This window comes from Thunnus albacares, chromosome 14, assembly GCF_914725855.1.
Source record: "Thunnus albacares chromosome 14, fThuAlb1.1, whole genome shotgun sequence".
In the NCBI taxonomy this organism is placed as follows: domain Eukaryota; kingdom Metazoa; phylum Chordata; class Actinopteri; order Scombriformes; family Scombridae; genus Thunnus; species Thunnus albacares.
The window spans coordinates 24968541-24984685 of record NC_058119.1 but is presented as its reverse complement, the minus strand read 5'-3'; the positions used below and the strand labels follow the sequence as shown (position 1 = coordinate 24984685).

The 16145-nt window shown below is 38.6% G+C and overlaps 1 long non-coding RNA gene across 1 annotated transcript; it reads left to right on the top strand.

Annotated features, from left to right (window-relative positions):
* The first annotated feature begins 301 nt into the window (after nucleotides 1–301).
* Nucleotides 302–4058, top strand: LOC122996528. Its single transcript, XR_006407018.1, has 3 exons — nucleotides 302–312; nucleotides 2567–2576; nucleotides 3980–4058. It is a non-coding gene; the product is annotated as an uncharacterized LOC122996528 (long non-coding RNA).
* Nucleotides 4059–16145: the final 12087 nt, after the last annotated feature.

Below are 16145 nucleotides of genomic sequence, written 5' to 3'. Positions count from 1 at the left end.
GGAAATCACACACTGAAATAGACAATGAAGGTTAAAGTACATATAATAAAAAAGTAATTTACATGACTTGATCCCAAAGCAAAACCCTGACTGAACTGAACATCAGATTGGTGATATATATAAAACTGACACAGGGTGACTTTTATCCTTTCATATCAATTTCTTCCTGTCATAATATCCGGATGAAAATCATTTGTTTGATTTTAAACGTGGCTACCTCCTGCTTTAGCTGCTGTCTGCCAGATGCTCGCTGGAAGAGAATGAGTGTGTGTCAAGTGCCGAACATGTTGAGCCAGATCTGAAACCCATATTGTTCAGAGCGTAGGGCAAACTCCCTCTTAGATGTTGCAGTACTCAAAAGAAGATATATATAAAGGCTTGATCAGTAGTAAACTATGTCTTTACCAACAATTTCAAAGTCAGACCACTGTCAAAGGTTTTTAGCCACTAGCTTTGACTTAGAAAAAGTGTTTCAGATAAATGGTGGTTCACGTCTGACACATCCAATACTGAATGAACCCTGTGCAAGTACATTTTCATATACTTAATATGCTAAACACCTCTTACTTTTTTTCTGTGAGGTTCGCTCCTATACGAGTGTGCCAAGTCGGATTCAACAAACTCCCTTAACTGCACAAGCTTGTCGTAAATCACTCGTTTCAGTCTGATGAATTCCACCTGCATTTGCTATATAAAGTGACATGTTCCATTTACAATAATGTGTCAGCAGAGCTGTACTGTGACAGACATAAAGAGGAAATACTTTGACATGAAAATAGATGCTAAATAACATCTTTCTAAAGCACAGTGGCCCATGATATAATATAATATGTTATGATAAATGTAATATAATGATATATGATATAATATGAGAGACGGTCAACGGATGTAACAATCACGCAGATATTAAGACAAGAGGATATTATTGCTTACAGTAGGTGATATTACACTGTCAAGTACAACAGAGGATGATGCTGGACAGAGACCTGCAGAAGGACCCTGCAGCTGCTGTCGGAGTGAAATCATATTTAAACTCTAAATTCATTCAGATTAAGGCATTATGATGAGAAAGGCTACATGGAGGCTGTGCGAAGAAAAGCATGACTTTCTGAAATTTTGTCCGCACCTAAGAAAGAATTTCAAGTACGAGAAAATCGTTTAATGCTAGAAGTTCTCTTAAATCACTGCCCACTTATCTCAGGCAATGCAGTTCCTGAGAATGTGATGGTAACAGGAAAAGTTTCTTTGAATCATACTAGAAACTGAGAGGATGTAGAGAATAAAGGATGGAGGACTACAAATAAGCCCTGAGGGACCCCGCAAGAGTAGTATGCTCAGGAAGATGAGGAATTGCCTATTTTCACTGAAAACGTTCTGTTTAACAGATAGGACCTGAGCCAATTCAGCGCTGTACCGGAGACACCTACCTACTGCTCAAGGCGATCAATTAACACTGCATGATCAATGGTGTCAAATGCTGGAATGAGGTCCCACTAAGGAAGAACAAAAACCACAGTCTCTTTAACCCAAGTGTTTCCTGTATATATGCTTTCAACAATAGCGCAGCACCGCATGCTAAATGATGAACACCACTGCTGAAATTTCACGTTGTTCATAATAATGATTAGAGGTAATGGTTTAGCAAATGGGAACACCGATCTGACTGGCAACTGTACTCTGGAAAACTGAATGACTATGTCAAAAAAAGACATATATCAGACATATATCACATAACCGTGACTCATCTATATGAAATATTCTCACAAACCACGAAATTAACTGTAACTTTAATAACAAAAAAAGGCATTACAGGCAGCATGCTAAACAACAGGAGGAGCTCTGTGTCATCAGTCACTGCTGGGCTGCTGCATGTACACAATATTATACACAATAAGGCAGATTCATTTTCTAAGATTATGACCGTATGTAAAAGAAACGATGATTGCTTTCTCAACCAATATGTGCAGTAGAGAGGGCTGCTATGTGTTAAATCAACTTGGTGGGGATTGTTGCCGTGTTACACCAGACAGGATCATTGTTTATTATGAAGAAACATGTTTGGCTCCAGACAGACCAGAGGCTGTGGGGGTGCTAGGAGAAAAAAAAAAAAAACAAGCTGCAGAGATTCTTTATTTGATGTGATTGCTAAATGAAATCTAATCTTCAAAAAAAAGGTTAATAATAGATGTGTTTAAATAAATAATATCAAATAAAGCAAACAAAAACAGACTTAGTATTCAGTAAGAGAAAACATTTCCATAGAATACGCTACAAGACTACAGGCCAGTTCTTCTATGAAAGAATGAGTTAGGTTTTATTTTGTTCATTTATTCTCTTGATTTATGTCCACCAGTAAAGTCAGTAAGTTGTTAAAATAACTTTCATTTCTTGTTGTTTACTTTCATTTATCTGTTTTACTTCATTTGGAAATGTCTTTTATACAAACAGGCAGAGTAGTAGAGCAGTGAGAAGAAATTAAATGACTTTTTTTTTGTTTTCTTTACTTTCACCCAATTTATTAAGCTTGAACTGCAAAATAGAGCCAGATATTTAACATCTTAGCAAGTTAAACTTTTGTTTCATTTTTTACTTTCATTTGAAAATTTCATGAGCTATGTAAGCTTTAACAGTTCGTCAATTACTGCTTATTAAAATGGCCAATAATCACTGCGTGAAATTGCTTATAATTTGCTTACCTGTCCTTTCCCTATAACTTTGTGGATGTTAAAGCATTTCATAGCCTGCAGCAGGGTGTAAAAACAATGGAGAGAAGCTTAAAAGTCAGTCTACTGGAATATCTGGGATGCTGAGTCAGAGTTTGAGACATTTGATGCTCGCTTGAGACGAGTAGGAGGGAATGATCAACATTGTCAACAGCTTCTCTAAGATCTATAGCTGAAGCAGCAGAGTCATCCATCACTTTAAGAGCTGTCTCAGTGCAATGAAGAGCTCTGGAGCCAGATTGGAACTTCTCAAATAACTCAATCTAACTAACCTCAAACTCTGTGTATTTTTTATTTGATATAACTGAAGCAGAGACACAGCCACACAGTTTGTTGCCATTTTGAGTGGGTAATCTATCTTCCTTTGTCCTGTTTGTATTCTTCTCCATGTACAGGGCAAAGTACTCTGGAGCAAACTTTTTATTTGGTGGGCTAAACCATCGAAGTGTGTCTTTGTGTCACTGCTTTTCCGTACTGTCGGTAAAATTCATTCTTATGGGTGTTATGGTATTTTGATTTATAACTTTTTTTTTTACTAATGTGTAATTAGCTTCTAAACATTTACATCTGTTTTGCATTTAGCTGATTATTTATCCAGAGTAACTTCTGAGTTTCAGTTTCACCTTGCTGTCCTATTGTGTAAATTCCTCGCTGTGACTTTCTGTTTGTTTGTTTATGATTGCAGGAATTGTAATTAACATTGGTAAATAGCATCCTGAGAAGCTGATAACATGTTTGAGTAATTCTAAACATGATCAATGTTTAATTCATCTTCTTTAACAAACATGATTAATGCCTTAGGCGCAGGATTCAATCTCTCTAGCAGTAACGTATTAGAAGTGTGTTCTAACACGTGCACTAATACACACACACGCAATGCACTTTCATTAACTTCCACAAACACACACACTAACACACATTTATTTATGTATCTAATCAATCTTTGCTCAAGATTTTAACCCAGGTTGTGACTGAGGCTGCAACCAACAACTATTTTGATAATCGCTTAATTAAAAAAATGCTAAATTTTATTATTTCCAGCATTTTATTAAAAAAAACAAAACTCATTCCTCATTATGGACAATGCTCTTTCAAACAACATGCAAATAAAAAGCAAACGTATTCTACATCGAGTGCAAAATATATCTTTTTTTATAAAGTGCAGGTACATTTTTTCTCAAAACAAACCTGTTTAAGTCTTCAGTTTAAAGGAGCTCAAAGGTTTAAATAATGATAAAGAAAAGCTTAAAATATAGGTTTTTATAAAGTGCACATAGCAGATCTTCATATTTGATCTCAAAACAAAAACCTGTTCAAGTCTTAAGTTTTAAGGAGCTGAACGACAGTTTAAATAATAATAAAGAAAAATGTAAACACAAAGCAAGTGTTTAACAGGCTTTGCTATATATCAAATGGCTCTTCAACAACAGGCCATGGAGGAAGGACTGGACTCTGGAGGAACTCACTCACTCACTCTGAAGGAACTTTGCATTGCAATGCAAAAATGTTAGCATGTCCACATGCACCGGACTAAGGCTGGCTTTCTTCTTGGAAACTATGATGCCTGCTGCAGAGAAGAGGCGCTCAGATGGTGTTGAGGTGTCGGCGATACATAAGTAGGACTTTGCCAAGGTGGGATATCTATTCTCATTAGCCTTCCACCAGTGGAATGGATTTTCTTCCTTGGCAAAGTATGTGAGGACTCTGTGCCTCACTTGGTTGTTGAGATCCTCAGCTTCGCCCTCTCTATTCTCTTCACTGCTGGTTTCAGAATTGAGGAGTGAGTCAAGTGAGGAGACAGGAGTTGTAGGTCCAGCAGCTGTAGTAACAGTGGAGGTGCAACTGAGTTGGTCATGGACACTGTCATGCAGCTGTTGCTGATCAACATCCCTTCTCACTCCAAGTGCCTGTGTTTGCACTTTAGCTTGCACATTTAAGACTTGCTCAGGTGTCAGAAACTTCAGTTTTCTGAACCTCGGGTCCAGGGCAGAGGAAAGGATCACTGTGTTCAGTGCCTTTTCTGAAAACGTAGTCTCCTTCTATCACTGTTGACGCTAATCCATAGCAGTGACTTATAAAGCCTGCACTACTGCTGACTCAAAGGTAGCACTCTGGGTGGACTTCACTAGCCCCTTCACAAGTGAAGGTACTGTAGAGATTGTTATATATTTCTTCACACTCATAAACACAGTGGCACATTCAAAGGGTTTAAAGGCTGTGGAAAGCTCTTCGCGTGGGCTCCACTGGTCAGCTTTTAAGTCATGGTATTGTTTGCCACTCTGTGTGACAGTTGAGTCAGACAGCTTTGAGGTTTCAGGCCACCTTTGTTCAAGCAGTCAGCTAATCATATAGAACATGCTGTTCCATCTCGTGCTCATATCCTGAACAAGCTTGTGCTCAGGTGTGCCCATTTATTGTTGTTTTTGTCTCAGCTTGTTGCAGGCTAGCTTGTTTTTTTTTTGCTTCAAATGTTCCACAAGACATCCTGCAGCCCCAATAGCTTTTTCAACGCTTGAGTGCTTCAATGCAGAATTGATCATCAGTTGCAAGGGGTGGCCAGTGCAGTGGACAGAGGACCACTCATGCTTTTCCTCCAGTGTTTTTTGCCACAATATTGGCACCATTGTCGTGCACAGAGGAGATCATTTTACTTAGAGGAATTTCAAACCTGTCTGCTACCTCCTCCAACCACTCTGCGATGTTGGATGCCGTTTGTATGTCCTTCAGTGGTATGGTAGTAAGGCGGACTGACTCATGTTACAATCGTCTCCAATGAAATGGCATGTAATGCCAAGCTAGAATTCAGCGGCTACACTTGTCCATACATCAGATGTGAGAGCAATTTTGCTGTTGGTGGCTTTTATGGCACTCTTCACTCCTTGAAATGTCTCCTTGTACTTCCTCTCCATCAGTTTGGTGAAATGGGTCCTTGAAGGAAGAGCGTAAACAGGGTCGAGGATGTGAATCATTTTCCTGAATCCTTCATCTCAACCATTGATAGTGGCCTCATGTCGGTTACCAGCATATCCAGGACACCATCAGTCAGAAGAGCTGCTTGCTGTGGTGTACATGGGACATTCTTCCTCAGAACATAGTCACTCGTGTTGTTTCTTTCTGAAGAAACAGACAAATGAGTATATGCGTAGTAGCACAATTTACATGTAACTCAATACATGCCTTGTTGTTTTAGTTAATAATTGCCGATGTAAAAGGCAAGCACAGACAAGGCCACAACAGTAACAAAATGAAATTAAATAAAAGGACATTGGGGATGCAGCCATGCACTGAGAATAAAAGGGGAATGTAACTAATATATATTTGATCAGATATTGCTCAAGTTTCTGTAGTGAAGAAATAAAGGATTCACTGAAGACTGTTTTTGACTAATGGCATAAAATATTCCAAAAACTCCATGTACTCCCGACCTAATTTCAGCTAATTAGCCAACACTTTAAAATAGCTTTATCAGGGGCCTGGCTGCAGTGATCCATCACAAAACGGAGAGAGAACAGATGGAAGATATTTCTGTCCGTTTGTTTTTAAATTAGAACCTGTAATCATGCATTTGTCCATCAAAACCAACACAAATATGCTAGAGACAGACACATTATCAGCCCTGTATGACAAACAGATACTCCTCATTGAAATATAATTAAAAACAGACGTAGACAGACAGACACAACATATCAATGTTGCCGGGCTGAGGGTTTTGTAAAGTTACTAACTTACTGTGTTGCTGATTCCCCTTCACCCATAGTTTCAACATGCTTCCCCATCAGGTGCTGCCGTGCCATGCGAGATCAGCTTTGCACATTTTGCAGCTAACAATCCTCTTTGAAGACTTTAATGTAAAGTGCTCCCATAGTTTTGATATCTTGGGTCATACACTTTTCTCCACTGTAACATTAGCCTCTGACCTCGCAATTTTTCAAATGCTGACTCCAGAGACAGTTCAGAAAGGAGACGACGCAAATCTTTTCCTGTAATTCATCACGGGAATGTGTTATCTTTACTTATCTACCATCTTTGACTACTATAAATGAAGTGACGTCACACCAGGTGCATCATAACATAGACCCAATTAATTGGTGATTAAATTCATTGTAAAATATTTTTATAATCGATTTCAATTCATTTAATCGATAAGTTATCGCAGCCCTTATTGTGACACTGCAAAAATCTCACACCATGGGTTGTGTAGCAGACAATTCACATCACACTGTTCATAAAAAAAAAAAAAGGTACCTGACTCCAGGTCCAATTCATATCATTTATGAGGTGTTGTAAAATGTGAAAGATGTTAAGAAGCTGAGTTCGAGAGCGCTGACAAATTTCTTTTGTTTTCAATTTTTCGCTTCTGTACCTCATATTGCTTTTCATGTTGTGCGTACGTCTAAAAGCGAGTGAAAAACTTGACTTTTTGTCCTTTAATCTTCAAATGGAATTATGAAGGATTAAAATAACAGAACTTCTCATTTTCCCCTCATCCCTCCCTTCTCTCCTCTCTCTTTTTCTTTGTCCTTTATCCTTCTCCTCTGTCGTTCCTCTTTTATTTCTTGGTGGTAAAAGTGCTGCCTGAACAGTTCTGTCAGTTAAATACAGCAACACATGCATGGTTGATTAAGCTAATTCTCTGAGAGCAGCTGGCCAGAATTGAAGCCCTCAGTATATATACTAACTGGCTTTCATCCTGAATACTCATTTTCTATCTACAAGTTCATCTGCCTCAAGTATAGTCCAACCACACAGTGACTGATCTGAAATGTTGATTCAGTGATTCATTAGCAAACTGTCTTTTTCACTGTCTCTCAACTGACCAAATACTGAGAACTTGTTTTCCACAATGTCTTATTTGTCCTTTAATATTAAGTTCTATCCAATATTGTCTTACTTAATGTACCACCTCTATAAAAAACACTTTTCTAACTATGAAGTGGGAATGATATCCTGACATTTCCAGTGCACCTTTAGAGGTGACGTATCCGGCTTCTAAACCATAAGTTGTATAATGTGACCTTTCCTTTTTGGCATAGAGCTGACTTTGTTGTTCTATAACAAGAGCTGTCAGAGCTGTGTGCCTGTAAGCCTATGAGGTACAGTAATACTCTCCTGATAATGCCCGTCTCTCTGTCCCGTGGCCTATCTCTCTTTTTATTTATTTGCGTCTGCTTTGTTTCTCTCCTTCTTTATCTCTCTGCTCCCCTCTGCTGTTATAATTCAAGCCTCATCTTAGCCTCAGAAATTAATCTGAAGTTCCACAATGAGCTTAGATGGCATTACATATGCAGACACAAGTCTGATATTAAAAATCCAGCTTTGTCGCAGAAGAAGAAGCAGCTGGAGGAAGAAAACATTGTATTTATATTCAGCAATGCCCTGTCGATTCACATTTGGAAATACTGGATTTATATTTGGGGAAAATGAAATACTTATGTTTTACAGCTTGCAATCTGTGAACCCATGCCCTAGCCCTGGCACTCATTCCTTCAGTATTCTACAGTTTACATGTATCAAAGGTGGGGCATAGTTATATTCATAAAACAGACAATAGATTAATGAATAAATTGACAAGGAAATAAATCAATATTTTAAATGTGTAAATTAATATATTAAGAAGGTAAGAAGGTAAAACTGACTTGTATCTGGCTTTGAGCTACTATTTATATCTCACATTTTTAGATATTGGTTGTTTTTAATAGTATCTTTTATTGGATGGTAGGATTTTAGCCATCGGACATCTAGTTTTAGGCTATTCAGAACAACAAGCTGAGCAAATGCCATGACTCCACTTACCTGACCTTCTGGCTGTGAGAGCTGTCTCTGTCTGAGCGAGAGGGTCGCTGAGTCGGAGCAAAGAATTCACAACCTCCACAAAATTCAAAAGGCTGAAAAACTCTCGGACACAGTCGTCTTCGGAGGCCCAGCGCAGAGTACCGTCACCAGTGCTGAATAGCAAAATCAGGCGTTCACAAGTATGTAGATCAACAACACCAATTATAAATGATCAGTTTATACTCAATCAGTACTAGTAATGGTAATAATGGCATTTACATCTTTGTCAATAATTATTTCTATTACTAGATGTTCTCAGTGGAGTGCAGACCTCTTCCTGGGAGGTGTATTGAGTCATGACGCTGTTTAATAAGTGATATTTGGTTGCAAATATATAGTTAACAAAATTTAGTTAAAAAAATTTACACAAACTCAAGTATAGTGGACATCAGATTACTGCGTACCGTGTAAAAGCTTTAACAATACTATGACCTTGATCTAATTATTAACAATAATCCAATTATTAATGTTATAAATCAAAAAAACTCACCTACATGTATGAAAAAACAAACAACACGCATATGAACTACAATTTTATTGAGCATGAAAATAAACATAAATGGCATTAACTGTAAGTCTGGCACTTCATGGTAATCTTCCACTGTCATCTATTATTCCATTACTTTTCCAAATGTTTTGGGTTTTTGCCCCGGTATCATTTCAGTATCGGTATCAAGATATTTAGGCAGGTATCGTATCAAACTCATATTTTTGGTATCATGACACCACTACCCGGGCGCTAAGTCATTATCACTGTCGTCATTTTCCTGAGAAGGCGTAAAGCTCTAAAGGCACTTAACTTTGAATAGAAATCGACTGTTAACACATCATACTTGTACAGTATCCGTCTATCAGTGCTTCCCTCATATCAGATGCAAAAGTCAACCATGTAGTGAAAACAAAAAAAAAAAACATGAGTTGTTCATATATCAGTGTGAGGATAACAGTGAGAACGCTTCCTTCTCTACACACCATTACCTATAGCAAGGAACCTTGAAAACTCTGTAACACACTGTAGATTCGTTTTACATGTAAGTGTATTCTTTGCTTTTGGTCTGGATTCCTATTTGTGTTGATAAATTACAACTTAAACCAAATTTTAATGAGTGCAGAATCAGCTTCTGTTTCTTTGACAAATGATTCCGCTCTTATTTCAGATGTGATGAAATACTAGCACGTGGGTCTGTAAACATGGCGGTTCATGACTTAGTAATGACATGAAACTCAACAGGAAATTGAATCGGAAGAACGCAGCGCTCGCCCCGCTCTGAATGAGATTACGATTAGAGGGGGAGAGAGAGAGAGAGAGTGTGTGTGTGTGTGTTTGTGTGTGTGTGTGTGTGTGCATGTCTGCTCAACTTTGTGCACAAATGTGTGTGCATGTGCACGTGGCTGATTAGGTCTTGGTGCTAATGCATTTATAACCATTAGCCTGAACATCCATCGATCACAGCCAACATATGCAACATTAACAGCAGAAATTTGTGTGTGTGTGTGTGTGTGTGTGTGTGTGTGTGTTTGTCTTTACCGTTTGTGTATGCCCATGCCATTGTTTTGTGTGTGTTGTTTTTAATGATCGTGCTTAGGATTGTGCATATGTAAGGAAAGTGTGGGAGAAAGAAGTTACATTTATCCATTAACAGCTTCTCCCCACATTTCCTAATCAATCAATTTGTTACCTCATTAAATGTTGTGCTGCCTTACACTGTGTGCGGGTTGCATTTTGTTAGATACTGGTAAGAATAGTGTTTTTTTTCTTTGGTTTATCACAGCCAGCCCACAGTTTAAACACCAGCTGGTTCACTCAGTGTGAACTGGATTAACAGGCATCTGCTAAGAAGACTGTACAACAGATGATTGACAGACAGATGATCAGACATCATCATGAACCCTCCCTACACCTGACTGGATGAAAACACCACATGCAGCTTTTGTCTCCGACTCTCAGAGTGCAAATCATTGCTGCTGTTTAAATGTTAAATTTAACATCAACAAACCTCTAAAATCAGTTTCTGAATTAATTTCAAATGAGAAACTGACCGTGCAGAACCAACCTTCAGTTTACATCTATCAAATCAAATTTTAAACACTTAACAATTGAGTAGATTTCTACAACACCAGGAATACTTAACTTCAAGAGTTAAGAAGAGGGAGAGACCTGCAGTACACAGTCTGTCTACTTTGGCTTGTGGTTGTGACATCTCTTTGCACAAAAAACATGACTGCAAGCAGAAACACAAAATCTCATTTCAGTCACATTTGATCTATCAAAATCCTAATTTGAGTTCCAGAGAACATGCACGCTTCTTCCTATTGTTACAATATTTTCCATCACATTGTTGGCATTGAGATTCAGACTGCTCGCCATGTTGATTTGTATTGTCTCTCTGCTTTGTTGGTTCATATTTTGTGTTGAGACAGGGTGTTTTTTTTTTAATCAATTCAGCCCACGTTTTGAGCGCTGAGCAAATCAAAAAGTCTCTAATGTAATTACGTGACTATTCTTCATTTATACACCTGTGTTCAATTCAAACATGAACACAATGACCAATACAGTCAACACTGTCAAGGAATCACTGAAGCTGGTTACCCAAAGTGAAGAACTTGCCAGGAGACCAGGATGTCTTACGGAGGAACATTAATTAAAGCTCGATCAAGGAGAACAGAGTTATAGTACACGTGAAACGCAGTGCAATGCCACTCAATTCTGCAGTCTATTTCCAGACAGGAGTATTTAAATCCGTCACCAAATTCTTACCTTACTTCCTCCAAATAAGGTTATTCTTCACACATTTATACCTCTATTGGTTATTGAACTTTAAATAAGACGCTATGCTGATTAGAGTTAACTGAAGTCACGTAGTCTATACACAGGTTACCTTGAGACTAGCTACCTTGAGACAAGTCTTTCTGCACAAACCACAGCATATCTCCTGCAGGAGACAGCCAGCCTTATCAAGACAGCTAAAGGAATCATTTGTATTTATCGGTCTTTCTATTTTGATACTTAAAGCACAGAAGCACTGATGTTACATTTTTTATACTATATTTATTAAGAATGTCTGTGTCTGACACTTTGACAACAGGTGTGGCCTATTAAGTTTGGCACACCCTATTTTTCACAAGCTTCTTGATCCAAATACTGACAGTCTTTGTTCAGAATTATGTGATATGAATGCAAATTTAAGTGGGAGAATGCGTTCCCTGAAATTGACATGACAAAATCAATTTACTAGGGAAGGTATATCATCCTGAGTTGTTGGAAATACAAAAAAATTGTTTGTGAGGAAAGAAACGCCACTGCATTATCATGCATGGACTGAGTACAGACACCAGCTTGCAGAGAGCACTTAAACCAGACAACAGACAAATTTAATTTTGGCCTGTCTTCAAGTAAGAGACAGATTTAACATTAATCTTCCACAACTGATACGACCTGCCGTAGGCGACGTTTGTCATTTTTAAGCTGTAAAAATGACAGTCAGCGCCAGCCAAAAATGAGAAGCTGCTGCACTTTAAAGGCTGCCACCAGCCCAACAACTGCTTGCACTGCACCTGCCTTCCCTGACTTGAATCCTGTGCCACCAGAGCACAGGACTCAGCAGTTTATAAGATGAGTCTTTATGCACCTGAAGCCTCTGTGCATTGGACCTCTCATTCTGACCTTGACACCAGACACCACCTATGGTTTGTTAAGGCTCCTCCAGTACCTGAGTCAGACGCATTTACCTCACCTGCTCCGGTGATCTCTTCACACCGAAGGGGGGTAATGTCCAAACATGCTCCTTAAAGTACATGAACAGAAACCAGACTAAACCATACAGAACCCCCATTGGATGTTAATGCCCTACTTAAGATATAAACCTATCAGTGCGGACATCTGGGCACAAAGAGGTGTCAATCTAAGGGCCCTTTCATACCGACCTTGTTTGGTCCAGACTTTCTGACTTTTCAGTTTGATCCGAACCAAAATACAGGTGTGAAACCTCCCCCCCGAACAACGGTTCGGACCAAACAGCCGAACACTGGTCAAACAAAAAGAGGTGATCTCAGTCCAGATCAAACTGAACCATGGTTCGGTACGTTTCTAGTGTGAAAACATTTTGGATGGTTCGGAGAATCGGACCAATTACAGGAAGTTCTGGCAGGCCATCGTCAGAACCAGACAAGGAAAAATGAGCCACAGTAGCACATGGGGAGAGGAGGAGACCACGTTTTTAATTGAAATATAATTCGACAACGTTATAAAAAATAAACTGGAAAAAACTCATAAAAAATGCCGACACTTTCCAGGTATGTTTGGAGAGGATGAGGGAGGATATGAGAGGATGGGAGAGCAATGCCACCTGAAGATAAATTAATGTCATAATAATATTATTATAAAGGCAACGAAATGAATCTGTTCATTCATTTTTCTCCATTAATTCAAATGGCGATAGAAGGCTAACCGCCGAATTGACCACACACCTATGTCAGATGCACACCCTAGAAACCAATCAATGTCAAGTATAATGGGACGCAGACGAGAGAGCGTAGGTGTGTCATGTAAAGTTCTTAAGTGCGCTCATATAATTGCAATGTGAATGAAAACTAACCAGATCAAATGCATACGATGAAACGAAAACATGAACTTTGGTTTGGACCTTGGTTCCGACTTTCAGGAGTGAAAAGGCCCTTAAATTACTGGCCTAAGGTCAAAATTATTTTCTTTTCATTCACAGTAGATAACCTTCAAGCTACTAAACCTTATGAGCACAGCTTGGTTTCTCATATAAACATGGGAATTCTCATATAGACTCTTCAGTGTTAAAAACAAGTGATTCAACCCAGTCTAGATTAGACTGTAAGTAGTTAGACAATCTATTATAGTTCAAGTAGTCCGCCACCATCCAAAGGTGGGTGGAGTATAATTGCTGCCCTCATAATCATACATATTTAGTGGGTCATAATTCAATTGCTGTTGTTGCTGTCTCTCTGCCTGCTCATTGAAGCCATCCAACTGCAACCGTTGAGATGGGACTGAACTGAAGTATTGTTTCGAAAGTAGAGTTCAGGTTAAAATTTGCTGCATGTACATACGAAAGTGTCCATCAGTATATCGAGTATATTGACCCAACTTGGCATTCAAAAACTTGACACCTTCTTGTCTTTTTTTTTCCTCTTGCTCTCTCACGCTATCATCCCTTCCTCTCCCACAAGTGATTTTTCCCTCGGTAAGCCTTCTGTCCAATCATTTTAACCACTGACAAATTCTCCACATCACAACATAGATTACCTCACTAAGAGTCAACAAAAAGCTCTATGTCTTCTCTATCAGACCAACAATCCCTCCCAAGACCGAGGGATTACTCCCTGAGGGATAGGCAGCGGGGCAAATAGAGAGATGGAGAGAAAGAAAATGAGATGTCGGTATAGAGCAAATGGTACAGAGAAAAGTATAAAAAAAAAAGTAGAGCTTTAGAGAGTAAAGGAGGCATGGAGTGAAGGAAATAGAGTATGGGAGGGGAGAGGGAATCCGTAGAGGTAATCCCTAAGATTCAAGGCTTTGTACACTCCATCAAGGATGCATGGACGGGAGTATGGACAGAGGTCATAGGGCAGATGAATGGAGGATAAAGTAATGGATGAGTGGAAGGATAGACAGAGTCATAAAGGAGGGCCGGGGTGTAAAGGCAGGCAGAGAGAAAGGGGAATAAAGTGAAAGATGGATGGATATAGGTAGAGAGAGGGGGCATTAAACAGTGCTTTAGAGAAGTGGATAGGGGCCAAAGGACCTTTTAAAAGCATTTGGTTCACTTAGACGATCACTCTGATGGCTCACAGTCTGCTAATTCTGCTTTCCTTCAACTTTTCTAGAGGGATTTTCATCACCTAGGAATGCACTAAGTGACCATACTGCAATGCTGGTTTCCTGCCAGAACCAAGAATCTTAACATGAGGAGGCCTTTAAGGTTTACATTTTATAACTGTACTTGAAAGCCAACTAAACTTATGCAGACATACCATATGTCTCTGGGCTCAGAGACCTTACAGAATGACCTCCAAGAAGCTGTGTCATGTTTAACAAATTGAACCACTATATCAACATATACAACCAGAGTTTCTTAAAGCTGGAATATGTGGATGTTAAATATTATTTGACACACGTAAGCTGCTTTGAGTTACTGACTGGTAATGAAATCAATGGATGGAAAGCCATGCAGAGCAACGGGTGCAGCAAGATTTGCCAAATTTCATTTTTTTTATTGGACATCAACAATGTTTTATAAATGTATTTTTGCCATGGTTTAGGACTGCAACTAATTATTTTCATTATCAATTAATCTGCTGATTATTTGTTCATTCATCCATTAATCGTTTTGTCTACAAATTGTCAGGAAATAGTGAAAAATACCTGTTATAATTTAAAACAGATCAAAACCCAAAGATAATCAATTTACTATAATCAATCAGAAAAGCATTACATCATCACTTTAGAGCCAACATTTGTGACTTTTTGGCATATTTGCTTAAAAAAATGATTAAAGCGATTATTCGATTATCAAAATAGCTGCAGAGTTTTTTTTGTCAGTTGACAGACCACTAATCTTTGCAGCTCTAACTTGTTTTACATGTAAAATTAAATAGCAAATAAACATCATAAATGCCAATGTCCTGCATACAAAAACCCTGTTAAAATGTGGAGTTATGATTCATGACATTTGAATAGCATCTATTTTTTTCACTATAATATCAATTCTGGTTTCAGTTGTGATTATTTTCTATACAATAAACTCCAGCCTTGAATTTATATGTCTGCATAGTATAAAATGTTCACCAGGGATAACTACAAACAAAATATTTCATTTTATACATGAATAAAAATGCATAACCCAATGAATTTTTGCCACAGAGTTGTCACTGGGGTCCACCCAGGGAAACACTGGACGATGTTTGAATACATGCCTTTCCACTGTGGCCTCACGGCAGGTGATAAACTGCTGTGGCCCTGCTTGGTAGCAGGGTTGATCATGGCCAACTGGGATGGTCTCTTCCCCTAAAACCAAAGCCATGTTTTAGACTAAACTAACTGGTTCAATGCACGTGTGTCTGTGCTGCTGTTCAGCTCACAAACACAATCAGCTTTTCTCACCCATTGTTTACAGAAGTCATCTGTTTGCTTTTTGAATTCTAAAGTTGGTCCTGATGAATTGTGGTGGCAACTGAAAAAAAGAAAAAAAAAAAAAGAAAATCAACACAAATCTTCTCGGGCCCTCGTAACCTGTTTAGACAGCCATGAAAAGACCAGATTTGAGCCACAAAGAGAGAAAAAACACGTTTTTTCTACCCCGAATGCAAATGCGGCCTCAAAGCAGATGTGTTTTCTCTCTTGTAGGGAAGTGGTTCCCCGTGATTGTGATTAGCATTGCTAGATGTCCCTTTTCTTGTCAGGGTTAAAATGATTTGTCCATTGGCAAATCTTTGCTCATTTACTTGTATTGGAAGCCATCCATCTATGGCTAATTAGATGGCCTCTTGGTGTGGCTGCTGCTGGAATTCCCATCAGAAGGAAAATCCCCACATAATAGGACAGAGGAGACGTTAAAAGGA